Here is a 14,219-nt window from a genome sequence, read left to right on the forward strand (position 1 = left end):
ACATATATGCTAATAATGTTTCTTCCTCATATACAGCTTTAGGTTTTTATATAATTAAATGAATTTAAAGTAGTTTTAAGACAGAAATTCTCATTTGTATGAATGCATTAATGGCATATAACTGTGTAATGGCATGAAGCTCTATCAGAAGAGAGGCAGATTAGATATTAAGAAAAGGTTCTTCACCCACAGGGTGGCTGGGCACTGGAACAGGCTTCCCAGGGAGGTGGTCACAGCACCGAGCCTGACAAATTTCAAGAAGCATTTGGACAACACTCTCAGGTACATGGTGTGGCTCTAGGGGTTGTCCTGTGCAGGGCCAGGAGTTGGATTTCAATGATCATTGTGGGTCCCTTCCAGCTCGTGATATTCTGTAAGAATTTATTAAAGTGATGACATTTATAGCCACAATTATTGCAGATGAAGTTGAAAGAAATGAATAATGCTTGAAAACAATATTTAAGTCTTTTAAGTAATTTTACATAGCTAAAAATTGGAAAACCACGTTGATCAGAGTTAAGGTTTCTATAGAATTTTTGATACTCATCTGAATTTAGTAGTAGAGAGCATATGAACTACTATAATATCCTCATCTCCTCATCATTTTAATGCTATTTTTTTTCAAATTTATTTAATTCAAATTTTTTGGTATTTCCCCCTAATTTTCTGTGCCATGTTATTTAATTTACTGTTCTTTAAATTAATCAAAGGAACTGTTTCTGTCTAAATACACACATATATGGATAGCTTCCCTCTTTATAAGACAAGGTAATTTTTTAAATTCACTACAATACAAAATGTTATTTTCACTACATATTATAAAACACTCCCTGGAATATAACGTAATCTTGAATTCCCTTTAGCAGTTTCCAACATCCACATCAATCTTGTATCAGAGAAAATATGACAGAATCAATATTGTGATGATAAACTGTAAAAAATTGCTTTTGTCTGAATTCAGAAGAAATCACAAGTGGTCTGATTCAGCATGGGAACATTGGAACCAACTTCCTAAAATGAACAGACTGTTCCAAAGTAAAACTGAATTCGTGTGAGTTTATTTCATTCTTTGTTATTAACCAACCTTTTTATTCTCTTGCCTTTATGCATTCTCCCTTACTGGATTATGATAATTTTTCCTGTTATTTGGTTTAATTTGGGATTGGAACTGATACACTGCAGCTAATCTCCAGCATAACCAAAAATATCCTAGCGGTATTCCATATGGAAATCCTCTACATGGGCTTTGGAATGTGTTCTGACAAATATTGACATTCACTCTGTCTAAAATACGAGTGGGTGGTTCTCCTCTCTAAAACTAATAAAAACTACTAGATCTGGAATATGGGATATGACTCTTCCATTGCCGATCTACTGGAAAATTGTTACTAACCAAGATTTACCTGTTATCCATACAAAAAAGAGAGAAATAAATAGCAGGTTCAGGAACTTCCTCAGCTCCGTTGCCTTTCTCTGGACAGGCTCCAGCCCCTCAATGTCTTTCTTGTCATGAGGGGCCCAAAACTGACCCCAGGATTTGAGGTACAACACAGTGCTGAAGGTCCTGCTCTCTCACACATCAAATGGTGGCAGTGCAGATGGATTATCCAGAACAGATTAAAGGCAGAAGATACTTTTTGTGCTTAGATATTTACTTTTTTCTAATTCAAAACTCTCTGAAATTAAAATCCTTTCATCCTACCATGGAATCAATCAAAACATTTGGTTGAAAAAGTGAAAATGCAGTATCCAGAGCTCAATTTAAGGAAAGCCAAAGCTGAGAAATGATATTGCTGAGCACAACTCCCTGTGCTGATGTCTCCAGATCACTCTCTCAGATGATACTGAAGTGGCTTTGATCCCCAGCTCTGTGCTGAGCTGTCAGGATGAAGACAATGTGCAGAATTAGGGCTGTTCTAACGATCCAGTCACTTGCATTTGCAGGGGAACCTGGGCCTTTTGAACACTCTGTTGTCCACGTGCTCTTAAAAGTGTCAGTCAGCAGTATAGATCTAGCCAGACTACACACTGCTTGACAGCACAAGCCTGATTTGGGGAAAAAATAAATCCACAGAGCAAACAGATAGGGTAGAATTAATCTCTTTTACTTCTAGCTTTCAAAAAGTGATCTGTCTAGTGTAAACTAGTCCTCTAATTGCCTTCTAAAGTTAATGGAGAGAGAAAACATATTGACATTTCCTATGTGACTCGGGATACATTATGCAATATGAGCTTGTTAAAAATGCTAGTTCAGGTATTTTCTGTTCAAATGACATTAGGTTATCTCCATTCAAACAGAGATGATATGTAGCAAAGCCTTCTGTTTATTCTCTGAATGATTTACAAGACTTGATTTGTGCTGTCCATGTTTTGCTTCTAAGTTACTTAAGGTGAATTAATCTTCCCTAATTTAGATGCCTCATACCTACAACTGAACTAGAAACCCAGACTTCATTTAATATTCTCACACAAATCTGCATTTTTGGGACACGTTTATATGGCTTATTACAAAACATGTTTTAGGATTAAAATAAACTTCAAAAAAACAGCAATTTCTCCTCACTTGTTAGAAATGAGAATAAATATAGAGCTCAGGTCAGTATAAGTGTCTGAAACCAGATGAGACTAAACCATCCCTTTAAGTTTGCCCTTTGCAATGGTCTAACCATTGTATTTCATGAACTGCTGACTTGGCTCGTAACTTGTGTGACCAGAAGTTGAAAAGAAGGGAAAATGAAAACGTCACTGAAGTCACTAAAGGATGGCAGAAGGAAATTATATTACTTGCCTTTTAATAAAGAGTGACATTACATGCTGGCTCTTACCAGCTCTTTTTTAGGAATCAGTACAGCATAATTTTTTCTTCTCTTCTTTCGTATCACAGTTAACCTATGTGCAAATAGGGAATAATCTAAAACTCTACAGAGACCTTGTGGTTATTTCACTGCTTGCATAGTCATGACAGCTTGTGCTCTGGGACTGGTGTATTAGCAAGGTTAAGACAGTCTTTTCTTCCAAGGGTAAATGTGGATGCCAGAAGCATGAAATCTCAGAAGATTCAAAGGAAGTCTTCAATGATGACAAAATGAAGGCACCTCGGACTAATATACTCCAAAACATTAACACTGTTTAGAGACCTGAGGAAATTACTTTATTGTGCAGATCTTAGATGGACCGGTGGAGCTACAAATCTTGGAAAAAATAGAGAAGGCTTGAGAAAGGGATTAAAATGTGAACAGGGAGTATTTAACCTACAATTCTGAGTTAAGTTTATTATGAAATGGAAGTGGGCATGAGAAAATCCCTCCAGAGGTACAAAAAATATTTTCCCATACTCAAGAATTTGCTTCAATTAGAATCATAGAATATTGTGAATTGGAAGGGATCCATAAGGATCAGTGAAGTCCAGCTCCTGGCCCTGCACCGGACAGATCCCAAATTAGATTGGATTAATAGATTAATTGACTGTAGAAGGATCCTAGATAATTAAATATGATGCCAAACTCCTAGAAGGATATGTCTGACAATTCAGTAACACTCATGTTTTTGATGAAGATATATGAGAAGGTTTTATTAGTAATTCTTGGAGACCATATTTGCTAAATAGACACAACCCAGTGGAAATTCATGTTCTGACACTGGTTTATTGATCTTCACAATCCTACACACAGCCTTAGGTTTACATTCTAGGAGCCACCAGGAAACCAAGTGTGCTAATCCAGTTGGGGAATATTCACAATGCAACTAAACACCTAGAGACAGCTTTATAACAGGTCAGAATTTGGAACTGTGATTCCTTATTCATGTGCATAGCATGACTGGGGTGATCCATGACAGCTGACAGCGTTTTGTCAGGCAAGGGAATATGTGGTCCCTGCTTCCTTTTAGGTCAAGTGGATCCCATAGATCCCATATCAATCTCCCACTTCTTTTTAGCTGCCTTTGAGAGAGCTACATACCATAGAGGTTCTCCCTAAGGATTTAAATTGCAGCCCTGGGGAAGAAAGACTAATGAGCCAACAACGAGGTGAAAAAGAACATTTCCTGTGGAAATGTACAGCTCCTCCAACAGGACATGCACACATCTCTGTGCTCAGTAATCTAAAAAGTACAAGCTCAGTTTTATGAAAGTGTTGAGGTGACTTCAATTTGCTTTTGGGTGTGAAAGAATGGATTAATTCCACAAGGTTTATATGCTGCGCCAGTTAATGAAATAGTTCTCACAAACATGGATGGTCAGCAAAGAAAAAGCTTACAAAAAAAAAAAAAATCCTTTCAAATCCAGAGAGCATGAAAAATAAAGACTTGTGACAAAAAGAGAAAAACATAAAGTTTATCTGTAAGTGAAATACATGCAGGCGCTACTGCAAAGGAATTTAAATGGGTATATAATGAGCAGCTACACATGCACAAAAGTAGCTGTCACACACTATATAGTATGCATAAAAGCTCCAACAAGTTGTACAGTGTGAGGAATGGTTGCTTCTGGATCAGCGCACAGTCATTTAGTAGTTCTATCAAGCTGACAGCGAGCGTACCGGGCCCGATACACATGACTGCCCAAGAAGAGTGTCTCTGGATGTCAGCCTGGTGTACGTCAATGAAACAAGAGTAGAGCAGAATCAAAACAAGTTAACAAACCAGCAGCGAGCTTGTTTCTGCTGCAATAACAGAACCATAGGCTAACTGAGGCTTTCTTTATAAAACTTGTAAGGCTATGTCAGTGACCTCGGAACCACTGACCCACAGATGCTGGATACAGTGAGAATGAAAGGGTTGGTTCTCTTTATCTAAACTCTTTCTCTTTTTTTTTTCCTTCTGAATTTCTAGGTGTCTTGCACTCTGTTCTGAGGCGATTGAAATGCTGGGTATTGTTCTCGCTCAACCTTCACAATAAATCCTCCTTTGTTTGCTTATGTTGGTTAAACACCATTCAAGATCTGGGCTAACAAGCATTGTTGGGTAGTCACTTCTTATAATTTTAATAGCCTTTTTGAAGGCTTGGATTCATTTTGTGGTTGTAATGTTCTGTGTCTATGAGAAGATCAGTTGTCTGCAACGGTTGTTTGATATGTATCAGGAACTCTCACTGTAACCAGAAATCTTGACTGGACCATTTTCATGGAGAGTGAGGATATAGTTTAGTTTGATTAGGAGATAAAATTATTTTAGAAAAGGAATATGAACATGTCACTTTAGGGAAAATGGAATATGAGTTTCTTTTTTTGATTGTTACCACTATGCACATCCTACTACCAGAGCAAGGTAGGAATCAAAGCTGGAACCTGGTAGGCCCACTTGGCTGGAAGGAACTTTCTTCCACGAATTGATATTTGGGAATTAAATTTTTCCTGTACCATTTTCTAAACAAAAAATTTAATTTTCAGGGTGGAAAACTATAATTAATTGTAATTTATTGGAGTAAAGGCACCTGAACCAGCTGTAAATGAACACTGGTTTAATATCAAGTTCAGCATGGACTAAGAGAGCTCTGGACTCCATAGAAATTGCAGCCAGCCCATGATGAGTTCTCCAGCTGCAGAACTGGTGTAAACATCAGTTTGGCCACTTTAAAACTGTGTCAAGGATTGAATTACGGTACCACAATGACTTCTAATTCAACTGATATGTATTTCTAATATTTTCCTCTCCTGAGAATGTGAATTCCCTCTTCTCACTGCCAAAATGCTCCCTGGCCTGCCAGAAGCTCATTGCAAAAGTCACAACTGTTCAAATCAAGCCCTGATTTTGAATTTGAATTACTTAAATGTTTGAAAACTTACAGTGAATAGTCCCCAAGTCCCAAAGTTCTAACAATACAGTCAGCAGAGCATCCTCTTATATCCGGCTTCAATGAATTTTAGAAGGGACAAACTAATTAAAAAATAATGTGCTGTGCACGTATAATTTTAATGTTGAAAGCAGAAAATGCACAGGGCATCTCGATCATATAGGAAACACTTTGTTTTAAGGTCTGTTAAAGCGTTTAAGGTTAAAAGGATTCTTATAAGTTCAGACTGATAGACACAATCACAAATACATCTTCACATCTGCTCATTTTCACAACTGAATTAAGGAACATTTTCCCCCCAATGAGTTTAATTAACTTTAAGAACAAGCTAAATTAGTTTAAAAGGCAATTAAAATGCAGGCATATAAATTGTAATTAAAACTGCATGCTGTTTATAGATATTTTTTTCTAAATATTTAAAGAAGATGTTTTCCAAATGAAAAAACAGAAGTTCTACAGTCAGTAAATAATTCAGTTCAGAAAAATAACAAAAAGATTTTCTTGCACATGTAGATTTTAAAAAATCCAATTTGTTAGACATTAATATTGCAGAATATTGTATCAGCGTCCCACTGGAAAATAATGATAATTTGCTTTTCAGATGCATTTTTTCTTATGATGAGATGAAATGAGATTGGTTCGCCATTTAATTTGGTTTGGGTATATCAGATTTATTGGGATGTGTTAAGTATTTCTGAGTCAGTTTTCCCTGAACTTTTCTTCTGGCAGTGCTGGGTTAATGGTTGGACTCGATGACCTTAGAGGCTTTTAATAACCTCAGTGATTCTCTGATTCTTGCTACATTTGATGTGGTCAGTGTTTTGCACTGGGCACCGCTCTTTTTCCTTTATATCTTCTTTCCCTCCTTCTATGTTCATTATCTTGAGGACATCCCCTTATTGGTGTCCTCAAAACTGTATAGTTAAGCCAACCAACTTTTAAGAGGTGTTTTTTCCTCTCTTCAGTTCCCTTTGAGCAATGCAGCTGATGTGCACACATTGGCCCTGGACTCCAAAAAGGGTATCACAGTTCCCTTCCCAGCTCTTCACCTCACATGGTGCAGTCGCACATCCTGTGCCCATAGGAAAATCACTTCACCTCTCTGTGTTCATCTTGTCTGCTGGCCAAACATATTTTGGTGGATTGGCAACTGCCTCTCAGTTTGGAGCATTCCTGGGAAAATCAAGGTCTTGGCTCAGTCAGTCACGTCAGGTACCACAGACAGAAATTACTGCAAGTGGCAAAAATACTGTGAGTGAGAATACATCTGACAGAACATGAATAATTGCATGAATATCCATTATAAAAATATGACGCTCTGGGGATTTCTAAACATGTTCCTCAGACATCACATAACCTGGGGGGTTGTCTTTGAGTGAGTAATGGTGATCACAGACTGTTGCAAACTGAAACGCTGTGTTATTTGTTCCCTCACAGCATAATGTTGTCAAAAGGAAAATTCCTACTGAATGTATGGCAGACAGGATCCAAACATCACAGAAAAGGACTCACAAGTTGTTGATCTTTAGCTGTAGAACTAAGAAATAAAATACATGTTTAATAATGACTATATAAAAATCTGAGTTTGAATTTCAATAATTAATGTGAATAACTGAGGCCTTGGTTTCGTTTTGATTTTTTTTCATGTTTCAAAATTAAAAATCTGCTTAAGTAATCTCATCCAAACTTTGTGAAACTACTGAGATAGATTTCTGACTACAATAAACTATATTCAGCCAAAGCCATTTTCATCTGAGAATAAGGATTTTTACTGAAAATTAGAAATTCAAGTTGCAGGAGTACACTTAAAATATCTATCACAGTTCCCAATTTTTACAGCTTTAAGTGAGTAAAGTTCTTGAAAGTGTAGGAGTTCTAAAGGATTTGAGACAGTTTAAAAATCTGTCATTTGTTAGCTTTCTAAAAGAAAGATACATGAATATAAAGAATAAGATAACAGCACAGAAAGGCTTTGTAACCACCAATGAAACAAACCTGCATATTTCACTAGAGATATAAATGTTACAGATTTAAATAAAAAATGGATAGAAAATGAATGACTTGTTCTCTCACTCTTCAAATTGGTGGATTTGAAGGGGTTAGTCTTGTTTCTAAATCCAGAGAATCTTTCTTGTTTGTCTTATATGATCAAAATAGATAAGAGCATTCAGGTGGAAAGATGTCTACTGTGTATAATAGGAATAGTTTGATTTTTCAGCACAACCCTTATTCATAGCAGGGATACTTCATAAGAAGCTTATGAATTTCTATTTTAATCCACCAGCCAATTTCCATTTTCAACTGTTTGCAAAACAACACAAGAATTTCACTCGAGAGCTGGTTCACAAAAAACCCCTAAATACACCAAACTAATTGTGACTGGGCTCTGATTTGAATTGACCTGCAGTTTGTGGCACTCATGTCCAGGAAGAATGTTAAATCTGGTCCATCTTTAAATAAAACCAATCACTCAGGACATGCATACAGACCACCAGGAAGGAAAAGTTCTAATTACATCAGCTTGCTGACAAGTTGCAGGACACATAAAGAGAATCAAGCATGTCTCAGCTGCTGTGCCCCAGGGAAAACCCAATGTAGATTCAAGAAATAATGATGCAGTGCCAATAATACCATTTATGCCACCACAAAAGAGGAAAGAGGTCTCATTCTTTTATCTACTATAGGGACAGAATTATGTTCCTGCTTTATATCCAATTTATTTTTGTTACCTGGATATTTGGACAGAAGTATTATTGATGACATAATTGGCATTTTTTGAAGCATCAGATACTGTCCAGCATAACTAAACTGATAGCCTGAATCACTGGCAACATTTTTCCTATCAACGACGTATCTTAGATTATTAATTACTGTAATTAAATTAACAATAACATATTGCTTTTGTCTGCCATTATATCTCAGATATAATGGATATATCAGATATAAGTGGCCTTGGGGAAGGCCTTTGGAATATCTGGTAAATCTCATATCAGAAAGTTTGCTACCACTGAAGTGCTGTTTCCCTGTGTGATGTACTGAAATAGGTATTTTTTGTTTTAAAATAAAGTTGTGAATTCTAGGGAATAAAACAAAAAGGAAAAACAGTGAGAAGAATTTTTCAGAAAATTAGATTAAGTTTGTATCTGCAATTGAACACAAAAAAGCCGTCTTTTTTTTTCTTTTTCTTTTTTTTTTTTTTCAGCTGCCGCTCTATTCTTTTCTTTTTCCCATTAATTTCTTGTCTCCTGTGGTATCTGTATTAACTTCATCCATTTATTTAAGATCTGTTAGGCAACTAAGGATGGAATAATGGTTCTATATTTCCAAGAAGGTGAAAATGTCAAATGTTCTAAAGTTGTCTCCTCTAGTTGCTGGAATATCTTTGCTTAGGGATTGGATTTTTTATCAGGGACATTTTTTTCACAGTGAGCTTGTAATTGTGAAAATAAAAATGTCCCCTCGACCTTCATCTGACAAAGTGAAAGTTTTGACAAAGACCTCAGAAAAGTGACATGAGAACACCTCTATAATAGTAAGCATGTATCCATTCATAATTGAGAGAAAACCTTCATTTATTCAGAGCCTTATTTAGAATCTCATTATCTTCTTCTAGCCTTTGATAATAGGGTCATGGGTTTCTAGAATACACTTTGAGTTTTAAAGTAAAATGCAAATTAACTGTGTGCTTTCTTTCACCATTTATGTGAACTTTATTCCTACAAGCACACCACAGCTTCCTAATGACTGCTGCTCAATGCCCATACGAGTTTTCATCCTGTGTGAGTACAGAGAATTGAACCAAAAGACCTAAATGAAAGTCATTTAGTGGAAACAATCCCATTGATTCTCGCCAGCTTCAGGAGTGTGATCTCAAATCATCACATTTATGTACGGAATTTGCTGAGTACACACTGGAAAGAGACTCCTGGTAATAGAAGACAAATTGGCTCACTATTGTGGTGCTTTTTGTAGAATTAAAACCTTAGAGTGCCAATTATGTGTAAGAAGTACTTCTTCCCTTGCAAAGCTTTAATTTGTCAAGTTAAATGGTTTTTCAAAAATGAAAATAAATTTGCTTTTCATAGAGAAGCTTTGAACTCAGTGAGACCTAAAGAAGAGCTTATGTGCCCAGAAACCTGTCTATTTTTTTCCAGCTGTGTCAGTTGGGGTGATAAGAAATATTATCTCTCAAGACTTATTTGAAGAGCAATCCCAATGTCATACAGTGGGAAACTAGGAATCTCCATCTATTCAGTTCTTTGAAGAGTAGATTATTTGCTCTCTTAATGCACAGAGAGAAGATATTTTTTACAGTAAATAACTCCATAATCTAGCATGTCAGGATCCAGTAGCTGGGAGCTGAAACTAGACAGATTCAGATTGGAAATAAGACATTTAACAGTTAGGAAAAATTGCATCAGCTTCCAGAGTGAGATCGGTGTTTAAGATAGGAGGGATGAATCATGCTCTCGTGATGTGTCTCTCTCCTTTGGTTGTTGAGAAACCCCAGATAACCAGGGCAGATGTCTAACTTTCAGATGGATAAAACTAGGTGAGATAAATCTGACTTTCTTAAATTGAGATCATATTCTGTGTGTTCCCTTATTGTGTAACAGCCACAGCAAACAACAGTTTAGCTGTAGAACTTTGGAAAATTGTTCTGGAATATTGCAGTGCTTTTAATAACTGAGATAAATTTAGGAAGAATTGAATGTCCCAAAGTATTTGACTACATCTGTATAATGAAATGCATTCAGTTAGAAATGGGGATTACAGTCCTTATGATTTTTAAATCACTCTTCAGCTTACCTGTAGAGCAGACCAGATCAGATTTGCTAAATCAAATCATCTAAATGGTTTTTGCATGACTGATTTCTAAAAACATTAAATAGACAGAGAGTGGAGCATGAGTTATGCATTTAATACAGATTTGCTAATGATAATTACAGTCACATGACTTTCAGATTATGTACCACAGAGATTGTTCATGATCTCACCATACTGATTGTTCGTTTTTTTTCTTTCAGAGTTTCTTTTTTTCAAAGCATGAAGATGGAGAACATCACTGAGGCTCAGCAAATGTATGAATATGAATTATTTTGTAAGACTGAAGGAAAGTTCTCTCAGGGTTTGGATGACTTCTGGCAAGGAATTTTGGGTGAGACCTAAGAAGTTCCCTGTTTGGTTTCTAAAACAGGAGGAAAATGCATACACTTGCATCTGCTTCATGATTGTTCTCTACATAAGGAACCTAAACCACAAAGGTTCAAAAACATTTTCACCTCGGTCTTACATGAAAGTCTTCCATATGAGAAGGTTCTTGGTTATAACACAGAAATTGTTTCATTATCAAGGGGTACAATTGAGTTCCCTCTCTTCCAGAAGAGGTTTCTTAACAACCATGTTAAAAAATCAGGCTCCACACTATGGGCTGACTTCATGAATCTTGTTTCTTTGGTCAGCTGTATCCCAAATTTACGGCCTTGTGGTTGGAAAAGTGCCTCAGGAAATTGAAAATGTGTGTAGGAGATTTTCTAAGTTTAAGAGAACTGAAACTCCCAATTTTGGCAGGTAAAAAGCCGGGCTGCATATGTTTAACACCACTAAGAAAAATCTTTCCCTTTCTATTGTGCCAAGTGCCTAAATTCCAGAAAGGAATGGGAAGTTAGGTAAATATGCTATTAAGTGATTGCAAACAGCCTTTTCTCTAGGCTTATCTGGCTCCTTATAGACAACAAATTTTCTGTATTTATTGTATCAGCACATCCTGGATGATTGCACAAACTAAGATTTTATTCACACATAACTATTACTATATATGAAACATCCATCTATTATTTATTTATTTATTTATTTAACTACATGACTTTTGATATTCTTTACTTTGGCATCACTTTTTGTGTCTGGTTCCCTGATGCTACAAGTTGCAAACCCAAGGCAGACTATGAACCTTCCCTTGTCTCCATTCTGCAGTCATGGAATAAAAGTGCCAATCTGGTCATTTGAGGCTAGGTATTATTCTAACAGGAATTGTCTCACAAGTTGTTTAGAAAATATGTCTCTAAGGTGGTTCTGGTTGCAGTTGTCTATAATGTAATTATAGACAAGATTGTTTTAGAATTATTGTCAATTTGCATTCTCTGAACAAAGACGCTTGAACATATCCTGCTTTTTGGATCATGGGACTTCATGGCTGTCTAAAAAATGTAAACACCTAAAATCAACAGTCTGCTTTTAATATTTAGGCTTGCATTACCAAGAAAAAAACCTTTATGAGCAATAATGTGGTCTAAAATAAAACTTCAAAGCCTGCTTGAAGATAAGATGCTAAGAATAAGATATTAAGATACTTGGAATGCTTAATCTTTGAGCCACTCGATGCAGCCAAAGCCACAGCAGTCAGCTGATGCAAGATTTGGAATAGTTTATTTCTCTATGATTTTGCAAGCAGCCCTTACATTGACATTGAAGGTCTGATTGTTAAAGCTTTGCAAGATGTGGAAGGATCCTTGTAGGGGACTTCTACTGTCTCTGTGTTGAGAACATGGGATGGATATAGAGATTCTTCCACGGTCAGTCACTTGCAGAAATGACAAGTCCCTTCTTCTTGAAGTAATTATCAGGATAGGAATGATTACAGCTTCCCTCTGATGTAAATGCTCTTTGGAACCTCTTTTATGTATTTAAAGTACTAATGTATAAGAAAACAGTACCCCCACAGTGTCACATGGAAAAAAACCCCATATTTTTCTAACAAAATAAAAATTTTATGGAAGTGTGTTAAAATTGACTTTCAATGGGCTGAACAAGGTACAAATCACAGAGAACATCAGGATGTAATTACACACTTATAGAGAAGTCTACCATGAAAAGGAGAGGTTTTGTTGTAGTTTTTCCCCCCTGAAAAATGAAAATGACAAGCTCAAATTATGAAGTCTACTGTGCACAATCAAGTGTGAGGAAGTATCAGCTTACGAATCATTAACAGCCCCAGTTTCATGAACAGAGCATTATCAGCTCTGTGAGTCTGAACAAAGCAATTGTCAGCTGCCACCCTCTCTCAACTAGACAATTAAAAATTTCTTGTAGTGCAAAGTGAAAAAGTGAGATCAAACTCAGCAATGCTCTTGCCCAGCAGATGCAGAAAGATCTGTCACCATGCCCAAGTGCAGCCTCTTCCAGGGGACATGAAAGAAGATCAGCATTTAACATTCAGGGGAGGGTCTGGGTAGAGATCTGAGCATGGCCATGAGGACACCTGGGTGCTCTCCACAGGCTTGAGGAAGGTTATTCTGGGCAAACCCTGCCCTGCTGGTGAGGTGAGGGTGAAAGGAGTGGAGCAGAGGCAACATCTGCCTTGAACTCATGCCAGCTTGGAGAATAAGGACGTGTTTTGAGGCAGATGGGACTCATTTTATTGCTGTTTAAAAAAAAGTAACCAGTTTGTTGGGAAAATATGCATTGGTATCCTTGTTACCTGTGCAGCTCAGCAGAGAAGAGGAGCCCTGCAGCTGGTGAGCCACATTCTTCCTTGAGCTTGTTGTGTGTGTAAATGTATTTGCAGTTGCACTGCTATTCTATTTCCTTGTATGGATTGTCTTTCAGCTTTCCTGCTAGGGAAAAAAAGGCTCTCTTGCTGCTTAATCCCATAAAATATCAAAGCACAGCACCAAACAGGATCTAGGCCTTACCTTACTGCGTTCAAGTTTACCCATCTGTGAAATTAGTATAATAGCATTGTTCTGTCTCACAGGGATATTGTGCGTCTGCTTGTTTCTAAAGTGATGCTCCAGGCATGTTTTGAAATGCTTTCAGTTTCCAAAGTGCTTTGTTGGTCTTGGACAATAAGAAGAATGTGTTAACTTTGAGTGGCAAAGACAATAGATTTCTGCACTGGGCTGTGAGTCAAGGGCTGAGTGGGACCTGTGAAAGCTTTTGGCTGCTGCAGGGGACCACAGACATAGAATCAAAGAATGGTTTGGATTGAAAGAGGCCTTAGAGATCATCTCATTCCACTCCTGCCATGGGCAGGGACATATTCTACTATCCCAGGTTGCTCCAAGCCCAATCCAACCTGGCCTTGAACTCTTCCAGGGATGGGGCATCCACAGCTTCTCTGGACAAACTGTTGCAGTGCTTCATCACCCTCACCACAAAGAATTTCGTGCTAATATCTAATCTAACCCTGCCCTATGACATTTTAAAGCCATTTCAGCCCCACTGCTGTTCCCATCTCACATTTTGTGCAGCATCATGGGCCTTTGCAGGGGAAGTCACAAGGATTTGTATACCTTCTCTTCTCTTCGAAGACCCTTAGGAAACAAGACCATTAAGCTGAATGCTGAGTGGAGAATTACAAGTAATTTGGCAGATATCACTGCAGGAGGGTGTGTTAAAAAACAACCAGCATTTGAGAGACCCAAGATCA

Source organism: Corvus moneduloides, chromosome 4 (assembly GCF_009650955.1).
Source record: "Corvus moneduloides isolate bCorMon1 chromosome 4, bCorMon1.pri, whole genome shotgun sequence".
Lineage (NCBI taxonomy): Eukaryota > Metazoa > Chordata > Aves > Passeriformes > Corvidae > Corvus > Corvus moneduloides.